The sequence below is a fragment of the Rhinopithecus bieti genome, unplaced genomic scaffold, assembly GCF_001698545.2.
Source record: "Rhinopithecus bieti isolate Rb0 unplaced genomic scaffold, ASM169854v2 scaffold_10775, whole genome shotgun sequence".
In the NCBI taxonomy this organism is placed as follows: domain Eukaryota; kingdom Metazoa; phylum Chordata; class Mammalia; order Primates; family Cercopithecidae; genus Rhinopithecus; species Rhinopithecus bieti.
Genome location: NW_016806885.1, coordinates 1,420,797 through 1,446,237, shown reverse-complemented (window position 1 = coordinate 1,446,237; position 25,441 = coordinate 1,420,797).

Below are 25,441 nucleotides of genomic sequence, written 5' to 3'. Positions count from 1 at the left end.
CTATCCAAGGCTCCTCAGATGACACAGTGAGAGGCAGTGACAAGTAAAAACCCCCAAAACCTCTTTAAATTGCAGATTCATGAACAAAAAGTATTACTTTAAACCACTAAATTCTGGAGTGGTTTGTTATGTTCCATAAATAATCACTAATCAAAACTTTATAATAATGGCTAACACTTTGAATATCATGTGCAAGACATTGTTCTACGCACTTAAAATTAGAACTCATGTTAATTTATTTAATTATCTGAGTTAGGCTCCATTCAAAACTCTGTTTTGAAAATGAGATAAACGAGGTGCAGATAAGTTCTGTCACCTGCTGCAGGTCCGAGTTCCCAAGTGGTGGCGCCAGGCAAATGCACTCCAGAGCCCTTAGTCTCAACCACTACATATCAGAATTAAAGTGTTTTGAATAACATTGAGTTGAAAATGGATTTACCAGGGTCTGACAAAAAGCAGGCTTACATTAAGAATCAGGAATTCCACTTATGGCTGTGTCTTTGCCACTAATTTTCTAGGGGATTTTGGAGAGTCATTTAACTTCTTGGTGGTTTATTTTTCTACTCTGTAACATCAAACTACTGCAAAATAATCGTTCTTTTTTATTTTTATGAAGCATTAAACCACCAAAAATATGTCAGATATTATGTTTCACTTTTAGAGGAAAAGTCTATCAGACTGATGGACATTTACAAGAAAATGGCTCAAGAAGTAGTGACCAAATAATACAAGCTTTAATGCATCACTGCTTTTGTAAAGTCTCTCTCTTATTATAGTCAAATATGGCACATTGAACATCACTGTGTTGTCCATTCTTATAATTGCTTCAATAATTTATAAACATGGCATGTAAAGTGACAGGAAATTGATATTCAGACAAATATGTTTCCCCAAACCACTGTCAAATGAGCTGGCCTCTGGATGTGTCCTGAATGGTGTAGCAGTTGAAACAGTCCCTAGAGAAATCAGAAAGCTTTAACAATTTGACAAAACGACTCTGCAGAGCCTGCAACCTTTACAAATTACCCTTTGTTTGAACACTGAAATGAATAATATCATTTCCAAAGAGCATATGGGGGTAATGCAGTATATCTTCGACTCCCTCTGGATCAAAGTGTATCTATCTATTGTTGTGGAGTAAATTCTCATTTACTCAGTTCTTGGGGAAATGCTCTCAGAAAAAACAAAAGTGCTACTCAGCAAATTTTGTTTCACAAAATGTTAGCCTTGCGACAATTTTTAAAAAAGTCATTATGATTAAACTCATGCAGAAACTGTTCCAAGAAACGTATATAGAAAGTTTTCCAACAAGATGTTTAACTATTGACAAACAGCATATTGTGTTATAGAAATATCTATCATATAAAACCAATTTTAATTATTTCCTTTTTTAAATTTGTTAATTGTCTTCCTTTCTTTTCTCATTTCCTTCTGTTCCCCTTTTTCTCTTTGTAACTATAATATCTAAATGTTAAAAAATAGTACATGACATGGAATTACAGACATAAGCCACTAGTCTTCATGGTACACAATAGGGAACATATGACTACATAAAAGTGGGTATATTTACTTATAGTCCCATAGCAATGATTTTGGGGAATAGTTTCTTAATATTTTAATTTTAATTTCTTCATTTGTAAATATACTATTATGATATCTACATTACTATCTCATAGGATAGATATGATTACTAAGCAAGTTGCTGAATGTGGAAGCTTCTAATAGGTTCTAAAATTCTATTCAAATATAGTATCAGATTTAAAAAAGACAGTGTTCTACATCTTAGAAGAAAAGGAAAATAAATATTACCTATTTTGACAGCCATTCCTGTTCTTAATGCTATGTATATTCTCCATGAATTTGAAATAAAAACTTATTATACTTTTTTGTTGTACAGCTAGATGCAGTCATTGAGAAATAGTAATTTGTTAAAGAACTCTTCCTCTGATGAGGGATGCCATAGTAATCAGTGGTTGGATCAGTAGGGTCTTTTAAGAGGAATATTTATTTTAATAATTGATAATTATCAAGAGTCAGTAATTATTGCAAGAAGAAATTACTCTTCTGTATGAACAATCAAATTATGTTCAACTCTTCATGGGAGAGTCTAACAGATTAAAACTAATTATCTCTAATCAAATGACTGAAAGTTTTCTAACAATCATCATGTAAATTTTGAATCTAAATATATCTGGATAACAAGTAACTCTAGTGATTATTTTAAACTTTTAGCTTTATAAACTTTAAATAGATTATTCTCATAATAGTAAATATTCTTCATTCTCTTACAACTTTGTGGTGCTTTCTTTCACAGGTAAAGTGAGTAAGATACTACAGGGCTAGTGGTAACGAGGGAGACTTTGTATGGAATGTTTACTCTTAATTTCTACAATCCAAAAGTTAGAAAAAGTAAAAGGAGCAGTAAACAGACTTCAGGACCAGCTCTATTCAGATTTTGTGCCAGAAGTTTTTTCTGAATTTCTGGAAGCCTATACTTGAACTGCTCCTCAGACCAGAGCTTTCTTCCTGGTCTGCTATGGCCTCAAAGAGTGCAATACCTCTGTTTTTAGCACCTTCCTTGGTTCTTGATCCTTTCTTTTTACTTCTGTGCACATTTTGCAGGGAAAAATATTCTGGTGATATTCAGGACACTCCAGTAACACAATCACAACCTTACTCTGATAAACTCTGATGCATGTATTTGCTTTACGGTTTTTATTACCAAACCAAATTTTTCTGCCTCCAGTTAACTAACTTTGCTACTCCAACATATGTGGACTCACATGCATGTGCGCGCGCGCACACACACACACACACAGACCATGTACTTACTGAGACATCTGCATCTTAAATTATTTCCTTTTTATGTGGTTTACATAATTCGTCTTTCAAGCTTTATTTATTACAGCAAAACATAATCTCTCAACATACTGCAGAATATACACATATGTTGTGGTTCAAACTGGTGGAAAAAATATTAGAGATCGTTACAGTAATAGCCAAAAACTCTCTTGGAAGGCCTAAAAGTTTGCATAGCTTCAAATTGCTTGGCTGAAGAGAGCCAGGGTCTCTTTGCAGGAGCCAGAAAGATTAGGGTCCAAGTACAAAAGAATGTGGGAAATTTATATTACCAACCTGTTTACTTATATGGGTTTAAGACTGACCTTTGTCCTACCGTGGGTACATTACCGCCTCCTACTCAGGGGTCGGCAGAAGTTTATTACCAGCAAATAGTGTTTGCTTTAGGCCTCAGAACCTGGCCCTTAATCTTTACCGTCTAGTGGTGTTTACTCACAACTTTTGTTAATTAGTCTTACTGAATAGATGTGATACTCAATAGCTGATCAGGGCTGAGTTGCAACTGTTTACAGGACTCAGCAGGGAGCCTCTAAGCGGCTGGGACCCTCGACTGGACTGGCAGAGCAGAATATCTGTGTGTCAGTGTACTTTATTCATCCATTGCCAAATTAAGGGTCTGCAGGAACAGACCCCCTGCAGCTAGGGCCCCCGTGAAAGGAGCACTACCTCACATATATATCTTAACACAGTCTGTGACCTTACCACAGTTTGCTTCTCTTCTGGTCTATTTGGCTTAATATATCTATAGGTGCACTGGTAAATGTTTGACAACCAACTTTTTAAAATGACCCTGATTTATAATATTTTCAGATTTCTGTCATTTAAATATCTCCACCATAGAATATTTCAAAGTGTCAACATGATGCCATTCACTTAGAAAATTCTTGGAAATGTAATAATGTATTCTCACTAACCAGTATAAGCTGGTGTTCTCATTTTACTAAAAAGTAAAATATTTAGAATGTTTTATATATAAAATACTGGGAGTGGGTTAGCTCAAACCATGCTCAGAATCCTGCCTCCAACACTGGTAAGAATTTGGGAAAGATTTTTAGCCACTTCATACCTCAGAAACCTCATTTATATAATATGGGTTATAACATACTTTCTTCAGGTTGCTGTGAAGATAAATTAAATAATCCATGTAAAATCTTCCCCACAGCACTACGGATATCAAAGAAATCAACAAATAGCCTTTAGCAACATAAGGAATACACTTCGAAGAATGTCTTTGTGCCTCTTAGTTATTATAATCATTATGCTCTTCTGCTATTATTCTATTGAAGCCATATATCTTGGACACATTAGAAGCTACAATGCTCTTTTCTGGTTCTGTTCATATACATGGCATTATTGTAAGTGTATATGTTTTTACTTTGATGATACTACTCATGATTATGCCAAATCTTATCTCTACAGCTTTTCTTTTGATGTTGTTGGATATTATTTTAATACTTAAACTAAACACTTATATAGAAAGATTGGAGTTATTCCTTATATATAAAAGACAACATATTGTAGTTATTAATTTCAGCTGATATTGAAGACTCTGACTCATCAAGTGTAATATTCATGCTCTTTACAACTTGACCACAGATGACATTTGTGTCACTTTTTTTGTCATTTTTTATAATCTCTATAGACAATTCTTTACTCTCTTGAATGAGCCATTTGAATGGCAGCACTCAAGTGGGTCCCTCAACTTGAAGCTTAGATTATTCCTCTAAAAATGAAATATTGTTAAGTTATTTACCAACTTGAATATTCAATAGATTTTATAACTATGAATTTCTTTGTGTTTATGTCGATTGGTACTTAAGTGTACTATATTCCTCATCTGAGACACAGTGATATTTGTTAATGTGTCTAAATTTGTAGTGTGTGTAATCATGAGCTGGGTCAAATGTGGGATAATTTTCCCAACCCCCATACCCATAATTTTACACCTGGCAAATGTATCCACAATTTTCTTCCCACATTTGACCCAGCCCCTGATTACACATGCCTAAGGCATATCATCCCACATCTACAAACTCCTTACCTTGCTACCTCCTATTCACTCAAGTGTCAGATCAGAATCACTTAAACTTTCTTTGATGTTTTGATTGGGTTTTGTCCAGTCATACCTTTTACTTACCTGGTCAATATATCTGTCTCACATTGTAGTATTTTCTTATTAAATCTTTTGCTTTCCCCACTTGCCTATTCAGCCTGCTACAACAGAAAACATGTTTGTATTACTCTCTTTTGTACTTTTAACAGATAGAGGTTGACTGTGACATAGTAGCTTATCAGTAAATATTTAACAATTGATTAAGTGAATAAATAGGCTCTCCAACGTGTACCATTGGTTTCAGTGAGAAGGTCACTTAGTTTTCAAGTATTGCTGTAAATGGTGTAATAGTAACACTAAGAGAAGAAAGAAAATCTCCACATTGTCGTCTTACATCATGCAAGAGAGACTAGTGCAGATTGGGACTGTATAACTTGTTGTACATAAGTCATTAATTTGGAATAGGATGTCACTTCTTTCATTATGAGATTGCCAAATTACAAGATATGTGGGATGAAATATCAGCAAACAAAAGACCTTCACTGGGGGGTTATAACATTAGGGAAAAGATAGTCACAGAGTGAGCAAGAGTTTTATGAGTCTGTCAATTGACTGATTGGCAGATCTCTCTGTAAAATGAGACTTGAGGGATTTGGCACTTGAATTTTAATTAAACCAAAATTATTCATTGTTCAGTTCTAAATCCCTAAAGAGAAATTGAAAATCTTGCAGAGGGACTCCCAACAGTAATTACATGTTCTGCTGAAATTTAATTGACTTGTGTTACCCCGATAGACCTGACAAACAAAGAGCTATGTCATGGCGTAGATTTTAGAGGAATTACATGAAAGGCAAAATCTACTAAAATATAAAGCAATGACCAAAACTCTGCATAGATGCTTAATACAAGAGAAGAAAAGAAATCCATTCTGTAATGTGAGTCATCTAAATATTTACAGTAAATTAAATGTACTGTTTCACATTCCTTTATTTCTTCTACTCAGCAATGTGATTTTTAATACAAAAATGCCTTTGAAAATTATATTCTGGATGAAAATTTTAGGCAAAGTACCATATTAATCTTCAAAATAGTATCTAAAGTAGCTCATTTTTTTTAAGTAACAGTGGTTTTGGTTGAATTTCTCTACTGATTTTTCATGTATTTATGAATGTATTCACCCTGATACTATTCTCCAGGTAGGAAGATGACATTGTTGATTAACCATCTGTTAAAATGTTGCTTTGAGTGTTGGATTTTTTTTTCTCATTGTAGTTAACTGACTGTATTCATTCCCTTTCCTGCTCCAGCTTTTCCTGGACCTCTTACCATTTAGGTCATGCCTAAATCAAAGCTTATTAGTCCCACAGGCATAGAATCTACCCAAGGGTAAAGAATGTAAAATCATAAAATTATGGGCAGTCCCATTATACTGTCTCCACTATCCAGTTCTTTGATGAAGCCTCATGCCTTTCTTTCATGTTTCTTTTGATCATTGGATGATCCTTTTCTGTGTCCCTCACAGTGTCTGTTGTACATTTTCATGTGCCCTTTGCCCTTATGCCAATCTATGTCCTAGAAGAGGCCCTTGTATGAAGTATAGAAAATGGAAAAGCAGGTAAAGTCATATTTGTTGAAGACAGTTACAGTCAGATGCATGCAAGGATAGCAGACAGGTGGTTCTCAGTGGCTTCTAGGTGAGCTTTGGAAATCTGTGCTGGTGGTATAGAAGCTGAGGTTGTCAGTGCCAGATCCAGGTACCTCATTCCCTTAGCCTTTTCTTTTAAATATTTCACATGTCTCTAATTCTCTGCAGTAAAACATCTGACATTTGAGGTATATAAAGTGACTCCTTTTTTCTTCATTAAACCCTAATAAAATATCAATTTCTAAATTTTTTTAAGAAGACCATTAAAACCTGAATAGATTATAACCAAGGAGTCAGTTGAACATAGTTATCTAAGAATGATCCTTCAGTGATTTTACATTTCTCACAATTTTTCTGATGGGTTTCTGCAGAACAGATAATGCTCATACAGATTACTGAAATCATGTCTATGAAATAATGAGAAGATATTCACTTCCCTTATAAATACAATAAGTTCCAAAACAATATGAAAATAACACTTTTAAATGAAATGTAGGTATTCCGACTTGTGGCTAAAACCTAGGGTTATTTTCAGGCCCAACCACAGGCAATTGCAAAGACTTCACCACGCAGGCCTCATGGGGAAAGTTGCCCTCCCCACACCAGGCTTGGGGCATAGCCCACCGATTTCAGTCTCTTCAGGAAGGCGAAGTCAAGGATTCAGGCACCCCTGCATTCCCAGCTTAGGTGCTTCTATCTGGAAGTATCTTTATGGGGAACTGGGGTTCCATTGAGGCCCTCTCTCAGGTATCTCTGGACTTATTATAAGAAAGGGAGGTAGCTTGAAGACACTTTTCTCCACTCTACTCAGTTCTCAGTACTTTTCAACTCCTAGAACTTCCCCTTCTCCTAGTCCAGGATCTTTGGGCCAAAAAACTGCAGGAGCCTTTTGTTGAGAGCTCCCTCAGCAATGGGATGATTCCCTACAGCTGTGCTGATTCACCTTCGATGTTTCATGAAAAGATGATTTTTTTCTTCATTGATCTTCAATATAATGCTTAACAGGAGTGGTGAAAGTGAACATCTTTGCCACGTTTCTGGTCTTAGTGAAAGTACTGTCTTTCACAATTATGTTACCGTGTTAGCTATACATATTTTGTAAATGCTATTAATCAGGTTATGGAAGATATGTTTTATTCCAAGTTTTTATAATAAATGGAAATTGAGTTTTCTCAATTGCTTTTTCCGTCTTTCTGAAGATAATCAAATTATGTTTTGTTTTGATATTGTTAGTTACCTTGATTGATTTTCATTGTTCAAATGTCGATGCAATCTTGCTTGCATTGGGTAAATCTCACTTTATCATCTTTCTTGTATACTATTATATTTAATTCCCCATATATTTTGAGAAATTTTGCATTTGTGCTCATCAAGGATGTTAGTTTACAGTTTTCTTTCCCTGTAAGTCTTTACTAGTTTTGATTTCAGGATATTCCAAGTATCACAATATGGGTTGGAAAGCATTCACTCCTTTCCTACTTTCTGAAATTGTTTTTATGGTACAATTGGCATGTTTTTCTTAAATTTTTAATAGTTGTTTAACATATCTTGGCTTGTAGTTTTCACTGTTTGAGTTTAATTTTTTTAACAATGAGTTTAATTTCTCTAATAGGTATAGTACTATTCTGATTGCCTCTTCCTTTTTGAGTAAATATTGGTAATTTGTATCTTTCAAGGAATATGTCAATTTCATCTCAGTTACAATTTTTTGGCATAAAGTTGTTTATAATGTACACTTGTTACCCTTTTACTTATCTCAGCTATGTGGTGGCATACTGATATAATTTTTAACTTGATAATTTATGTCTTCTGTTTCTCACTTTGTTATCACTCTGGCTATAAATTTATCAATATTATTGGTTGTATCAAAAATACATTTCTTTTAAAAAATTTCTGTTGTCTTTCAGCTTCAAATTTTTTAAATTGTCTCTGTTTTTATGTTTTTTTTATTTAGTTTGGATTTACTTTGCTTTTGCATTTCCACTTTAAGTCAAATTTTAGAGCATTGATATAAAAGCTTTCATCTTCTCTAATACAAGCATATGATGCTGTGTGTTTCTCTCCAAACACACTGACTGCTTTAACTGCATCCTACACATTTTGATATGTTGCCATAGCTCTCTGGATATTGAGTGACACAATTCTGTTTTCATTTCACTCATTTAAAAGTACTTTTAAAATTTTCCTCCTCATAGATGCATAAATTTATGTAGAAATATCTTAGTAAAGTATGTTGTTTAGTTTCCAAATATTTGTAGATTTTTTAAATACTTTTTATGACTGATTTCAGGGGTAATAACATGTGAGTAGAGACTGTAAGTTGTATGTTTTCAATATATCCAACATCTGAGGTTTGTTTTATGTACTAGAAAATAAGTTTTGGTTATTAATATTTTATGTGACTTAAAAAATGAATATTTTTATCTCATTTGGTGAAGTGTTCTATAAACGTCAATTCAGACAAACTGACATTTGATAGTGAAGTTCTGGTCTTCACAACCTAATGATATCCTGTCTATTTGTGTTTTGATTACTATAAGAGAAATGTTAAGTTTTTCCAGCATTGTTATAAATTTGTACAAATCTTCTTTCAGTTACTTTTGCTTTACATATGTTGAATCTCTGTTGTAAGGTGCATACTTATTAAGGATTAGTATGTCTTTATGGTGTATCTACCTCTATGGTTATGTAATGTTCTGTTTTTCCATGGAAATATTTCCTGTCTGAACTGTCCTGTTCCTAACATTGATAATGTCTTCCAGCTTATTTTAATTAGTGTTTTATGATATGTTGTATTCCATCCTTATTTTAAACTATGTCTATTTCCTATTTTTAACCTATTTCCTAATGAAAGGGTAACTTCTATCATTGAAGATAGAGTCGCATTGTGTTTTCTAATATCGTTGTTATCAATAATTTATGTAAAATTTTTATATAAAATTATATAAAAGTAAATAAGTATGCGCAATTTACTCTGCAGTATATCTATGATGGTCCCTCATATTCATGTGGCTTGTTTCTCCTTTTCATTCTGATACTGTTTTTCTTCCTGTCTTCTCTTTTTTGCCTATATTTCTTATTTCCTTCCACTATTATGTGTTATATATTAAACTGATTAATATTGAATTATGTGGTCAAAATTATAAGCAAGTTTTATTACCTGAATGTTTTATCAGAACTCTTTTGTCTTCATTGTTTGTAAAGGTAAATAAAGATGTCAACTTTATTATTTTGCACATTTGTTTGTGACTGAAAAGTTAAAACATAACACATCAGAATTTTCTTTTATTGCAATTCAAATTTTTGAAAATCAGAAAATCTAATTGATTATTATGCTCTGTCAAACTACCCAATGTTTTATTTATATTATTTCCCCACAGGTTGTTTTCCTTCATTTAATTTGTTTTGTTTTTGTTTCTGTTTGTGTTTTTGAGGAGTCTCGCACTGTCACCCAGGCTAGAGTGCAGTGGTGAGATTTCCGCTCACTGCAACTTCTGCCTCCCGGGTTTTAGCTATTTTAACACCTCACCTCAGTTTCCTGAGTAGCTGGGACTATAGCACACGCCACCATGCCTGGTTAATTCTTTCATTTTTAGTAGAGACGGGGTTTCACTATGTTGGCCTGGCCTCAAGTGATCCACAAACCTCAGCCTCCCAAAGTGCTGGGATTACAGGCATGAGCCACCACGCCTGGTCTGCTGTCTTGTTTTTTTGAGACTGGGTCTCAATCTGTCACCCAGGCTGGACTGAAGTGGTGTGATCACAGCTCACTGCAACCTCAACCTCCCAGACCCAAACGATTCTGCCTCAGTATCCCAAGTAGCTGGGACTACAGGAACATGCCACCATGCCCAGCTGATACTTTTTGTAATTCTTTTTAGTAGAGACAAGGTCTCACTATTTGCCCAGGCTGGTCTTGAACTCCTGAGCTCAAGAAATTCTCCCACCTTGGCCTCCCAAAGTGCTACAATTAAACGCCTGATCCACTGTGCCCAGTCTGCTTCAAATTCTTGGTGTTGGGCCCGCCTTCTAAAGCACATGGGAGTACATGAGACATATTGGTACTCCTTTGGGTCAAATCAAAAAGTTGAGCTAAAGTATATTGAAGTTACTAAAATACATTCAAACTATACAGATCCCATATAAATTACTGGTATTAAGATAAGAAGGAAAAGATGCTATAAGAAAAAGACATCATTCATCACAGGTTATTAAAATTATGAGTATACAGCCTCTCCTATCATACAGCTGCTTTCTCAACCTGCTGAATAAAATCACCAGCAAGAAAGAAATATACAAGAATAAGGTTTATGCTTCAACTAACTTGGCATAATTCCCTATTCTAGAATTTTCAAAAGCATCTCATCATGATAAAGACAGGAACTTCAGCCACATTTAAATGGTCTACTTCTTCATTCATTCTTAACACCCTTAAGCTCAGTGTGTGTTAGTTTTCTTTCAAACCAGGAAAATTTCTTGAGTAATGGATATCTCAGGTACCATCCTTTGTTTCCCTACAGATAACAATAACAATGTCATTACTCCTGTCCTTCTGCAAAGCAAGCGATCTCTGGTGTTCTGAAATATCTTTTCTCTTCTCCCCTGTTGTTTGGGTAAGTTTTCTGGTAGCGGGGTAGGGGATTTGGTACCAGAGTTGAGAGTCAGGTTGAGGAGGTTCTTTATTAACACTTCAAAGCAGAAGTTATAAGAGGTCTACATTGTCCTGGGAATTTTTTTCAGTGAGCATTTTTGAAGACTCTAGGATCAAGGTTGGGTTAAACATTTCTGATGTCTCCATCAGTGGTCTAGTCACAACTCTAAGCTCCTGAATCTTTGGGTCTCATTGGAAAGTGATGCTGAACTCTCAAATTTCTACAAGGTAGCCTGGAGAGAACTCTATAGTTCAGAAAGAGGCTGAAAACCCAAACACTAACTTATTTTCACTCTAAAGATCTTATGCATACAATTTTTAAAAGCTCACATTGTGAAGACCCAGATGTTGGGCAATATTCTCAATGTTTACCCAGCCTTAGTTTTCTCCACTGTGAACAGCCATAATAAAACCTAGCTATACCACAGAGTTGCTGTGAAGATTGAGCTAATATTGGTAGATAAACGGATGGTGCCTGACTCATACGAGTGCTTTAGAAATGTTTGTTTTGATTATTATTCATGAATAATGTTATACTGTATGTACAATTAGAGAAAGCAAAACTTTAAAAATGCAGCTTAAAATTTTGAGGGTATTGCTTTTGTTTTGAATTCAAAGGACATGCCATTTCTTAGATTTGGCTACAGCTATTGTACTGATTCAGTAATAGAAACTCTGATTCAGTCAACAATTCAAAGACAAACTGCTTAATGTTTTTAGGTATCAAATTTGTGATAAATCATACAACATTAAAACACGTGTATATAAGGTATTTGAGATATTTCTCTAAAATATATCTGTAAAACATTGAGATGTCTATCTTTATTGTTTTTAAACAGAATTTTTGATGTGTCCACAATAGACAGTACAAAGTCTATAATTAATGATACAAAATAACAGTGAATTGCTTTTGTTCTATGGAAGATTAGGATCACATTTATTTCATTTGAGTATATATTATAACTGTGCTCAATCTATTTATTGATATTAATCATATTAAATATCAATGAGTCTCACTGACAGACAAAACACCTAGATTATCTATAATAGAAGACCTGAAAAATCTTGTGATATTTGAACTGAAAAGTGATTAAAAACTGAGAACCAGAAAATGTGTATGCCAGGCTTTCAAGTTGACACAACTTTATCAATACTGAACTCTCAAATCTCTGCATTTCCACACAATTGCAATTTTCTTAATTATAGCTACTTGCTTTTATGATGAATTTGGTCAATCAATTATTTTCTCATATTTTGTTCAGGTACATATAAATAATAATTTTTAATGTCTAACCCCTTTAATACAATTATTTCAATTTGGGATACATTTATATAAATTCAAAGAATCAAGAGAACTGAAATTTAATTTTTCTAAAAAAGTAAAACAAAAAAAGAAGGCTAGACATGTGACCAGAGTTATGAATAGACACATATTAAATACATTATCATATGATACTGAGTCCATTGTAGTACACACTGTTCCTGTAGGCAACACAAATGCTGTGGCAACACTATAGCTAGCTAGCCTGGTCTCAAATTGAACACAGTCTTGACAGGAGAAAACCAAAATGTAAATCAATATATGTTATTCTGCCTAACACTTATAATGGAAGTGTGACCTGGCTTTAAATTGAGCAAGATGGTGGGATCAAATGGTTCATTTACCAGAGACCCAAGGAAATATTTTTTTCATGATGACAGATAAAATCTCACTTTCAATTTCAGTATTGTTAGAATTAAAGAAATGTTTTGTAAAAACATTCCTAATAGGCATATGCTAGAAGAAAGAGTTTTAGAGAAATATTGTGAAAATTTAGTGATTACTAAATATCCATGAGCTACACAACATTTACCAGTTGCCCTTGTAGTTAGTCAAGAGTCGCATGAATAGTCTGGCTACAGTAGGTGGAGAGGATTGATGCCCTAATGTGGCTTATCAGCTCTGTGTCATTTCTGTAACTCCAGAGGCCACAGATTGAACTTGCAGCACAAAATCTGAAGAAAACTATTTTATGTTGATAAGAACTACCTTGTAGATCCCCAAAAGTTCCATCGGACTTTAGGTAATCAAGGAACTAAGTTTTGATGTGCTAAGCCATTGAGCTTTGGTGGGATGTTATCACAGTAAAAAAAAAAAAAAAATCGTCTCATCTGACTAATGCAGATATTGTAGAGTTCAGATTCTTTATTTCTAAAGTATGCCTGTATTGCTGACTGCTATAATGCAATTCATTTTGCCATATTTACGAATGATTATAAATTCGTTCTTCCTTAGTGCGCAATAACAAAAGGCTTTTTGAGACAGTACAAGGCTGATGTGACTATCAAACGAACATTATTTCAGCCTTTAAAAGTCTAGTACTCTAAAGAATATAAAATGCAGCCCATTGCTTATGTTTTGCTCCTTCTATCCCACCAAACAAATGGTGACATGCCTCTTGGCTGCAATCTTGTATACTTACTGGAGACTCTTTTCAACATTCCAAAATTATCACTGCAAAACAGTCTGAAGAAATGTCTCTTTTGTTATTTATTTGAATTAACCAAACAGATATCCTATGTCATCAATCCTAAAACCACCTTTTTCACATTTTAACATATACAAAAGTGAGATGCATGTAACAATCAGTAGGTCTTACAATTATACTATTTCTTGTGATATATAAAATCATGTTGTGCCTTAAAAATCAATGATGTTATATATTAAGTTAAAACTTTGGGCTGGGTACAGTGGATCATGCCTATAATCCCAGCACTTTGGAGGCTGAGTCAGGAAGATTTCTTGAGCACAGGAGTTTAAGATCTGGGCAACAAGGCAAGACCTTATCTTTACAAAAACTAAAAGAAAAATGTAGCCAGACACAGTGGTATGTGCTTGTACTCCTGGCTACTTGGGAGGCTGGGGTGGGAGCATCCCTTGAGCCTAGAAGTTTAGGTTACAGTGAGCTATGATTGTGCCACTGCACTCCAGCCTGGGAGACAAAATGAGACCCTGTCTCAAAAAAATTATGCAATATTGTTTATACATTAAGGCTATTATTTTTTAGTTTTTTTAAAACATTGAGAATTAACTTAATAATTTATTTGAAAATGTTTTGTTGTAAACAGTCTAACAGCACAAGAAAGAGAAATTTAATTCCCTAGGGATTCCTACATAATTAATAAAAGGCAACACCAAAGAAAGGTAACAAGACCTGGAGATAATTCAACGTTTTATATTAACCAATTAAGAACGCCCAACCATGATCCCAGCTTCTCTAACATCATTTATGTGATGGCTGCATTTTCCTCAAAAAATCCCAATGTGCTTCTGTGGGCTATTTTCCTATTTGATTTATGCACAGGTTAAAAAATTACCTTGTATTCTCTGTACCTGTGTATTTGTGATTTAAAGTATTCTTTTATAATTTATATAGTAGATAAATACATACCTATTAGTCCTTTATTTTAAACATTGAATTAGCAAAACCATTGTTTCTGAAATAAAATATAGCAAAAAGTGTGAACACTGCTACTGTTATATAAAATTGAAATAAAGAGGGGTTGAAAATAAATCATACTAAAGCAAAGAAAGAAAGCTTTTTTTTTTTTTTTTTGCTCTAATACCAATGCTAAACATGTCAAACTAAACTAATAGTTTTTATATCGGTTCATTAGAAGCTATATTCTGAACAAATCTCCTCTGCTTTTACTGTGTGGACAATTTTAGATAGCAAGGATGTTTATTGAAAATAAATAGGTTGATCTTATTTCTACATTAAATCGCTTCATTTCAGATGTAGTTTTATCATGTAACTGTTTGAATATCACAAAAGTATGCTAACCAAATCCATGGATTGTTATATTTTTCCAAGACAATTGTATATATCCCAGGATAGATGAAACAATATTTTAATCTGAATTTACTATCATCACAACCAAAATGATAATTGCACTAAAGCTTATAAAACTTACTTTAATTTCTCAATCTCCTTTTACATAAAGAAAATAAGTATAATGGTTATTATCTCATCCCCCATACATTATCCAGCTGCTGAGAAAGATATTATAGCAGAAGAAAGGACCATTGTACTGAGCTTCAGGAAATCTGGCTTCTGATGCTAGCTCAATCCCTGTACTAGGTGTGGATGCCGACCAACGAGCATATTCATTTTACAAATCAGAAGGTGGTTCCGGGAGCTAGCAGCATTTTCAAACTATATATAAGTTGTAAAATGGCTTACCCCTAGATGCTAGTCAAATGTTAATGAACTTCTGTGCCAAGACACGTAAGAAAGGATAGAAATGAATGGGCTAGGATTGTGAAAAAATATGGCAGCTAGTGTGTGAACCTGCATTAAGCTACATCAGGAAATATCTTGTAGGAATGACCTTTATTCATCATGTACAGGAGGTTACAGAAAATTTAGAACGCTCATTTTAGATAATGCTAAGGAAATATACCAAAACTCCTTCTTGGTCTTCTCACAGTTAGGTCTTAAGATCTAGAGATGCTCTCAGTTTTTCTTTGTAAAGCTAGCAGTGAAATGTATATATCTGAGAAATAGAATGAGAAATCCAGCTTTCTTTCTCAGGATATAGTCTTTAAATGGAATGATTTGGTCTAAAACACCCAAGTCATCTTTCATTTCTTTTTTTAACTTTTATTTTAAGTTCAGGGGTACAAGTGCAGATTTGTTACATAGGTAAAATTGTGTCACAGGGGTTCATTGTATAGATATTTCATTACCCAGGCATTAAGCCTAGTACCCATTAGTTATTTTTCCTGATCCTCTCCAGCCTCCCACCCCCAACCCTCCAATAGGCCCCAGTGTGTGTTATTCCCCTCTGTGTGTCCATGTGTTCTCATCATTTAGCTCCATTTTATAAGTGAGAACCGGTGGTATTTGGTTTTTTGTTCCTGTGTTAGTTTGCTAAGGATAATGGCCACCAACTGCATCCATTGCCCCTGCAAAGGACACAATCTTGTCTTTTTTATGGCTGCATTGTATTCCATAGTGTGCATGTACCACATTTTCTTTATCCATTTTCTATTATTCCCATACAATTTTTGTAGGTGGCAATAAAAGACACAATATCTCCACTCCTTATGTGATATGCCACTTGATTAATGGGACTTTTCATGATTGGATGTTGGGGTGCCTTTACAATTCACCTTTTGTCGTGCAACCTCAAACTCAAGCTCATATTCAAGTATAACTGTGACTAGGCCATAGTTATACTCAACTGTGAATTTCCTAAATACAATTTCATATTAATTTCATCTAGGTTTATGGAAATGTACTGCTCTCTACTTAGAAAGCTTTCTTCTTTCTTATTACCTAGATAAATGCTACTGTATTTCTCACCTCAGCTTGCAGGTCTCTTCCTTCAGGAAGCTTTTCCTGGTCCTCCATACGTGCTCCCATTGCACTCTGGGTTATACCTGCCCTCCCATAGCACATGTCACACTCTAGTGAAATTTGCCTGTTGGCTTTTCGGTTTTACCCCTCAAAAACCATGTGTCACCCTGTCTGCATTGCGTGCCATGACCATAGTGCAGTTGGTTTTTGGGCAAAGTTAAGTCTGTATAAATATTATTAAGTAAATGTGTGAATGAATGTCCTTCATGTGCTGGAAGATGTCATTGTTCTCCAATGACCCTCAACAGATTGATACGGTGCTTTGACAGGATCGATCTAGGTTCCAAGAGGCCAGATCTTTTTCACGTATATGCACATTCTAATGGGCAATGCAGACTTATGAAAGTGCAGGCAAACTGTAATAGCATGATGAATGACATGAACTGTGCTGTGATAGATAAAAATTAAGCAGAGGCATTCAGAGGAAGACTCTCTAGGGAGGTGGAATTTAATCAGAGAAATAAAAATGAAAACTAAATATCATGAGAAGAGTCAATAGGAGTGGTTAGGGCAAATATAAAGGCCTCAAAATAACAAAGAGAACCATGTCACGCAAATGCCACATTCTCCCGGCTCAACTCTTGAATATTGAGTTAAATTGCTTAAGAAAACAAAAATACATAAAGCAAAAGCACATGAACTATTATTTCCAAAATAGAGATAAGATAAATATTACCTTATTGCAGAATGGAGACACATATCTCAGAATATGTTTCGTTTTAAAAATTGTCATTTGGCTATTTTAATAATAATTGAAATAATAATTTCCAAAGTTAAAATAATTACTTTTCACAGGTAATTTTCACAAGCAAAATCTCAGTATACACTAATCCTGCAATTGTGATACAAACTCTTGGAGACAGAAGAATATGTATGCTTCTGTTAAGCAAGACCACACTTTCTGAATTCAAGGTTTTTGGACAAGTCTTTCTTACACTGTCACGAAAATGCAATTTGTAGGTTCACTCTTACGGATATACATATAATTATAATAAAAGCACAGAGAATGATGAGAATGAAAAACTTTAAAGCTGATAGTTTTAGATTTTCATCATTGTAATTGGTAGCATACTAACAAGATGATAGGAGAAGTCTTACCAAAAGTTTCTGAAGATGAAAAATCCAAGCCAGTTTTAAAATTAATCTACTTATGCTAAAAATCAGTAATAAATATGTTTTTTCACAATAAATATATGAAAAGGTACTATTTGATGGCATGTACTTAGTTGAAAATTCATGACAGGGAGTGGTTTTGATGTGGGCCAAGGGAACAATAAATGAATAGGAGAAACAATGGTGTCTATAGCCACGAATTTCAGGAGAATTTCTGACAAGGCAAGAAGACATAGGGATCTCCAGTAGAGATATTAGAGAACATTTATTACTCAAGCAGTTACCATGAACCTGCTGGGCATATTTCAATAGGGAAACAAATGATATGTTGAAGAGTAATGTATTTTATTAAAGTTCTTTTCCCTATGAATCTTATAAAGGCCCACATACACTTCAAAACAAGGGCATGCATAAAATTTGTTACAAAATTTTACATCTATACTTAAAATAAGAATAAATGCTAAGTTCCTGACATTTTCTTGTCACTTGCTCTTTATACATCTCAGTATTAAATTTGCTTCTATTTTCTTGATGTTTTATATTCTTACCCAGCATCAAGACTCAGATCATTGTAAACTTTTCTGAAATTGGCTGCAAAGGCCAAATTTATTAACATTATAGAGACTGACAGTATGACTGATAGCCTAATAGTTATAATTATCATTTAACTTTTATTTTCTATCAAAAGTATGAGAGCACTAGTTTTATAGTTCTTGTTTCCCTGGGAAACCAGGCTAAGTGCAAATGATAAGACTGTTATTTTTATGTAGTCCATTAAACTGCAGTCCTTTCATTTTATATTTTTGCACATGATTGGTGTCCTCATTGACAGCGTATAATGCTGTGATTCATTATCTGCATTAAATTTTTACAAATATGCATTTTGGTTACAAAATAAGATAATGAAATGGGTTTCTTTGGAGAGCTGAAAGGATTATTTTCAGGGCTCTTTAAATAATTTTCAAAGGGAATAACATTAAAATGGTGCTGTACCTACCCTGCTGATCTTTAGAAATAAATATATTTTTTGAAATAAAACTTTTCATATATATTATATATTATTTGCAGTTATAAATACACTTATTTCTAAAATGTGTATATACACACACATTTGGGAGAGAAATATATATATTTTGACATGGGCCAAGGAAACAATATATATATGATTGTATATATCTATGTAATATATTCATAGATGTATATGAATTATAAATTTATGATACCAAAATAGGATTAGATTATATTTCAAAAACAATTTGAAAAAAGTGATCTAAAAGCCAAAGAACAGAGTCTGCATTTTTTTACAAAAGGAACCTCACACATTAAAAATAAACACACACACACACGTATAATCTAATTTAATTGGTCATACTACATACAGTGTCCTAGACTCCAAGATCACCTTCATTAAAAGCTAAAAGTAATTAATATGAAGCTATATGCTTCATTTTCAAATAGATATCATCATAAATATTTGAATTTCATTGAATTGACTACATATAATAGCAATGTGAACTTCCTTCTTAGAGTGGATTAACATGTTAGGGAAAGCAATGATCAATACAATAAATAAAACATTACATTTGAGGGCTGAATAATATTCCATTGTGTGATTATGTCACAATTATTTTATTCATCCATTGATAAACATTTGGGTTGTTTACATATTTTAGTTATTGTGAATAAATCTGCAATTAACATGGAGTGAAACTATTTCTTCAAGATCCTGATTTCACTTATATTACATATGTACAGGTAGGATTGATGGTTCATATGGTAGTTCTATTTCCAATTTTTTGGGGAACCTCCCTATTGTTTTCCATAGCAGCTGCATCATTTTACATTCCTGACAATAGTGTACAAGTGTTACAATTTTTTCACAGCCTCACCAATACTTGTTACCTTGTTTTTGTTTTTTGTTTTTTTTTTTTAAATGGCCCTCCTAACAGGAGTAAGGTGATATCCTTTTGTGGTTTTGATTTGCATTTCCCTAATGATTAGTGACATTAAGCACTCTTTTTGCATACCACTTGGCTATTTGTAAATATTCTTTGGAGAAATATCTATTGAAGTCCTTTCCGCATTTTTAAGATTGGGTTATTAGTATTTTAAGTTAGTATTTTTATTTTTTGCTATTGAGTTGTAGGGGTTCCTTACATATTTTGAATACCCCTGATCAAATATATGATTTGCAAATACTTTCTGTCATTATGTGGGTTGCACTTTCATCCTGTTGAATGTTTCCTTGTCATGCAGAAGCCTTTAGTTTTATATGGTCTGACATCTATTTTGTTTTGCTACCTGTGTTTTGGTATCATATCCAACACGTTATTGCCAAATGTGCAGAGACTTTTATGTTTTCTTCTAATAGTCTTAATTTGAAGTATTACTTTTTTAAGACTTTAATCCATTTTGAGCTAAGATTTTTGTCTGTTGTAAGATAGAGTCCAATTTCATTCTTTTGCATGTAGACATCCAGTTTCCCAATATTTAAATAAAAACTGTCCTTTCCTAAATGTGCACTATTGACACTCTTGTCAAAGATCAATTGACCATATATGTGTGAGTTTATTTCTAGGCTTTCTGTTCTGTTTCATTGTTATATGTGTCTAGGTTTATGCCAGTACCATACTGTTTTAATTCCTGTAACCTTGTAATATATTTTGAATAAAGAAATATGATTTCTCCAACTCTGCTCTTCTTTATCAAGATTGTTCTAGCTACTTTGATTTTTTTTTGCAGTCACTTATAAATTTTAAAATTGTTCTCTCTCTGTAAAAAAAAATTGTCATTTGGGATGTTGATGGGAATAGCATTTAATCTATAGATAATTTTGCATAGTGTGTACATCTCATCAATATTAGGTCCTCCACCTATGAATACAAAATGTCTTTCCATTAATTTGTGTCTTTAATTTCTTTCATTGATTTTTTTCAGTTTTCAGTGATGAAGTCCTTCATTTCCTTGGTGAAGTTTGTTCCTAAGTATTTAAATCTCTTTCATGAAAGATAAAATTGATTTATTTCTTTTTTGGATATTTCATTGTTAGTGTACACAAACAGATCTGATTTTGTGTGTTGATTTTAAAATTTAATTTAATTTTAATTGACATAATTATATTTTCATATGTGTATATAATGTGTAACAATCAAATCAGGGTAATTAGCACATCCATCATCTCAAATATTTATATTATTTATAATTTTGGGGAGCATTCAAAACCATCTCTTCTAGCTATTTGCAAATATATCATAAATTATTATCAATTGTAGTCATCTGACAGTCCTTTAGAACACTAAAACTTATTCCTCCTATGCATTAACCAGCCTCTCCCTATTTCCCCACTCTGCTTCCCTTCCCAGACTCAAACAATTACAATTCTACTCTCTACTTCTATGAGCTCAATTTTTTTAGCTCCCACATACAGGTGAGACATTCTGCTGTTTATGTCTCTGTGCTTGACTTATTTCAGTTAACATAACGTCCTCCAGGTTCATCTATGTTGCTGTGAATGACAAAATTGCATTATTTTTATAGCTGGATAGTATGCCATTGTATATATATGCCACATTTTAAAAATTCATTCATCTAGTGATGAATATTTAGGTTAATATCCTGGCTATTGTGAATAGTGCTGCAATAATTATGGGGGTGCAGGTATCTTTTGATATACTGACTTTCTTTCCTTTGAATAAATACCCAGTAGTGAGATTGCTGGATCATATCATAGTTCTATTTTAGGTTCTTTGTTAAACTTCTAAACTGTTTTCCATAATGGCAGTAGCAATTTAACCTTCATACCGACCATAAATAAGAATTCCCTTTTCTCTGCATACTCGCCGGCACTTGTTTTGTTTGATTTTCTTTTGTTTTGATGAAAGTCAGTCTAACTGCACAGAAATGATGTCTCACTGTACTTTTGATCTACATTTCTCTGATGATTAGTGGTGCTGAGCATTTTTTTCATATATTTTGCCATTTTGTACCTTCTTTGAGAAGTGTCTATTTAGAGCTTTTGCCCATTTTTTAATCACATTTTTTTTTTCTGTTAAGCTCCTTGTCTAGTCAGGATATTAAAATCCCTCATTGAATAAATAGCTTGAAAATATTTCCTCCCATTCCGTAGGTTATCTCTTCACTTTTTCAGTTGTTTCCTTTGGTGTGTAGAAGCTTTTTAGTTTGATGAGATCCCACTTGTCCATTTTGCTTTGGTTGCCTATGCTTTCTTTTGTGATCTTACTCAATAAATCTTTGCACAGACAAAATGTCCTGGAGAGTTTCCCAAAGTTTTCTTCTAGTAGTATCACAGTGTTAGGTCTTAGATTTAAGTCTTTAATCCATTGTGATTTGATTTTTGTATATGGTACTAGAAGGGGTTCTGGTTTCATTTTTCTGCCCATGAATACCTAGTTTTCCCGGCATCATTTATTGAAGAAGCTATCATTTTCCCAATGTATATTCTTGGGACCTTTATTAAAAATGAGTTGACTATAAATGTCTGGATTTACTTTGGGATTTTCTGTTCTGTTGCATTGTTATATGTGTCTGTTCTTATGTCAGTACTGTCCCATTTTGATTATTATAGATTTATGGTACAATTTGAAGTCAGGTAATGCAATGCTCAGGATTGCTTTTGCTCAGGATTGCTTTTGCCATTTGGGGTCTTTTGTGGTTCAATTAAAATTTTACGATTTTTTTTCTATTTCTGTAAATATGTCATTGTTATAGTGATAGGAATTACACTGAAACTGTAGATCACTTTGAGAAGTATGATAATTTTAACAATATTATTTCAAGTTGTGATTTATGTTGATAATTTTTCATTTTTGAGACAAGACATTCAGGTTGGAGTGGAGTGGCATGATTCTAGCTCACTCCAGCCTTGAACTCCTGAGCTGAAGCAATCTTCCAGCCTCAGCCTCCCAGGAAGCTGGGATTATAGGCATGCACCACTGCACCCAGTTGATTTATTTTTATTTTTAGTAGACACAGGGTCCCACAATGTTGCTCCAGTTGGTTTTGAACTCCTGGCTTCAAGCAATCCTTCTACCCTCGCCTCCTAAAGCACTGAGATCATAGACATGAGCTGTAATACTACCGAGTAGTCCTTATTCCTACTGGGTATTTATTCAAATGCCAGATATATGTTGATATTTTATTCTACAGCTTTAATGAATTGGTTTACTAGTTTTAAGAATTTTCTTTTGGAGTGCTTTAGGAATTTCTTACATATAATATGACATGCCTTTGTAAAATCTACTTTTATACCTCAAGAAAACTACCAAAAGAAAAACCAATTCAACCCAAACAAAGTTAGCAGAAGAAAGGAAATAATAAAGATTGGAACAGAAAAAAATAGAGAGTAGAAAAGCAATTTTAAAATTGGCAAAACTAAGATTGGTTTTTTAAAATGATAAGCAAAATTAATGAACATTATACTAAGAAGAAAATGCTCAAATAAATATACTTAGAAATAAAATAGTATACTTTAAAACTAATATACATAAATGAAAAGTATTATAGAAACTACTGTGAATGATTATACACTAACAAATTAAAAAACCCAGAAGACATAGATTCATTTCTTGAAACATAATCTACAATGACAGAATCACGAAGAAATAGAAAATTCAAACAAACAATAATAAGTAAAAAGATTTAAGTGGAAACAATAAATATATGATTAATTTACATTTATTACAATGTCCTAACAATGTAAAGTCCAGAATCAGATGGTATCACTGGTAAATTCTACCAAATGTTTAAGAAAGAATTAATGTCAATTAACGCTTCCACAAAATTGAGGAGAAGGGAATATTTCCAAAGTTATTTTATGTGACCAGCATTACCCTGATACCAAAGTCAAAGACACTGCAAGAAAAGAAAACTACAGACCAATATCCCTGATAAACACAGATGCAAAAACCCTCAACAAAACACTAACTAAACAAATTTAACATCAAATTAAAAGGACCATCTACCATAACTAAGTGGGAGTTATTCCTGGGAAGTAAGGATCATTCAGCATACACAAGCCAATTAATATGATACATCACATTAACAGAATGAAGCATAAAAATCATGTAATCATCTCAATTGATGTACAAAAAGCAATTGACAAAATTTAGCACTATTGCATAATAAAATCTCTCAACAAACAAGGCACAGAAAGAATTAACCTCCAGATAATAAATGTCATGTATGATAAGCCCACCCATAACATCATACACAACAGTGAAAAAATAAACACTCTTCATTTAAGATCAGAAAGATGACAAGGTTGCCGACTCTTGCCACATTTACTCAGCAAAGTACTGCATATCCTTGCCAGAGCAATTAGGCAAAAAAGCATTGAAATTGGAAAGGAATAAATGAAATTACTGTTGAAAATATTAATTATCTTAAAATATATATTCAAAAATAGCTTTCAAATCTTGTATTTCAATGGTGAATAGTTATAATGAACATGTAGGTATTATTTTGGATTTTATATTATTTTGCTTTTCCCAGGATTTGGTCCATTTTTAATGTTACTATTTTTTAGTGGAATGAACATACTCCTGCAGATTTTTACTCTTAAGGCCAATTTGTGGTGACTGCCTCTCACATTGGAAGCCAAGGAAATCAAGTTTTCACCTCTCCTTTCCACTTATATAATCAGATTTTAGGCAATGAAACTGAGTGTATCCAATTTGAGTAATTGGATGTTTGCCCCCAAAACATCATGTTGAAATTTGATCCCCAGTGTTGGTGGTAGGCCCTAATGGAAGGTGTTTGAGTCATGTGAGTGGATTTCTCATAACCAGATTGATTCCAGCCCTGGGATGGGGGACAGGGAGTGTGAGTGAGTTATTACTCTTAGTTTCCATGAGAGCTGTTTTTGAAAGATCGCTTAGCACATCTTTCCAGTCTCTCTTTCACCATGTAATCTCTTCACATGATGAATCACTTTGCCTTCCACCATAAGCGGAAGCAGCCTGAGGCCCACACCTATGCCAAATCTTGAAACTTCTAGGCAGGAGAACAGCGAGCTAAATAAACCTTTTTTCTTAGTAAATACATATAATACATATATTATATCATAAGTTATAAATTACCAGGATTCAAAGAAAAATTATCAGCATAACTTTTATACAGCAACACTAAACAAACTAAGACACCATCCTAACAATCTTTAATAGAATTCTGACTCTTTAGCCAACAATGCAAGAGCTACTTTGAAAATAAACCGTTACAACTTTGGGGCAACAAGGTTAGTGGCTGCAGAGTCCAAGGCAGACCATCTTTACTTTGAGATACTGTATTTTCTGCATTCTCCCTCTTGCCTGCAGAAACTTCCTTGCTTTCTGTCTTTTCCCACACTTGGTTAGCTAGTATCCCATCTATTCCATCATCTCAATCGATTTCCAGTTTCCTGCTTAAGTAACTAAAATGTGATATGGCTACTATTGTTTGAAATCACCCATTCATTCAATTATTGGACAAAGTTTATTGAATGTCTATTCAGTGTCAGCCTTGTTTCTGTCAGTCAAGATATATCAATGAAAAAATAAAATATTCTAATGTAAGCTTATGTTTTAAAAGAGAGAGATAAACCATAAATAGCAAACAGAGTGTGTATATTATATCATGTGTTAGCAGTTGATCAAGACTAAGGAAAAATTAAACAAGGTAAAGAAGATATGGAAGATGGACAGGCAAGAGCAGAAAGAAGTAT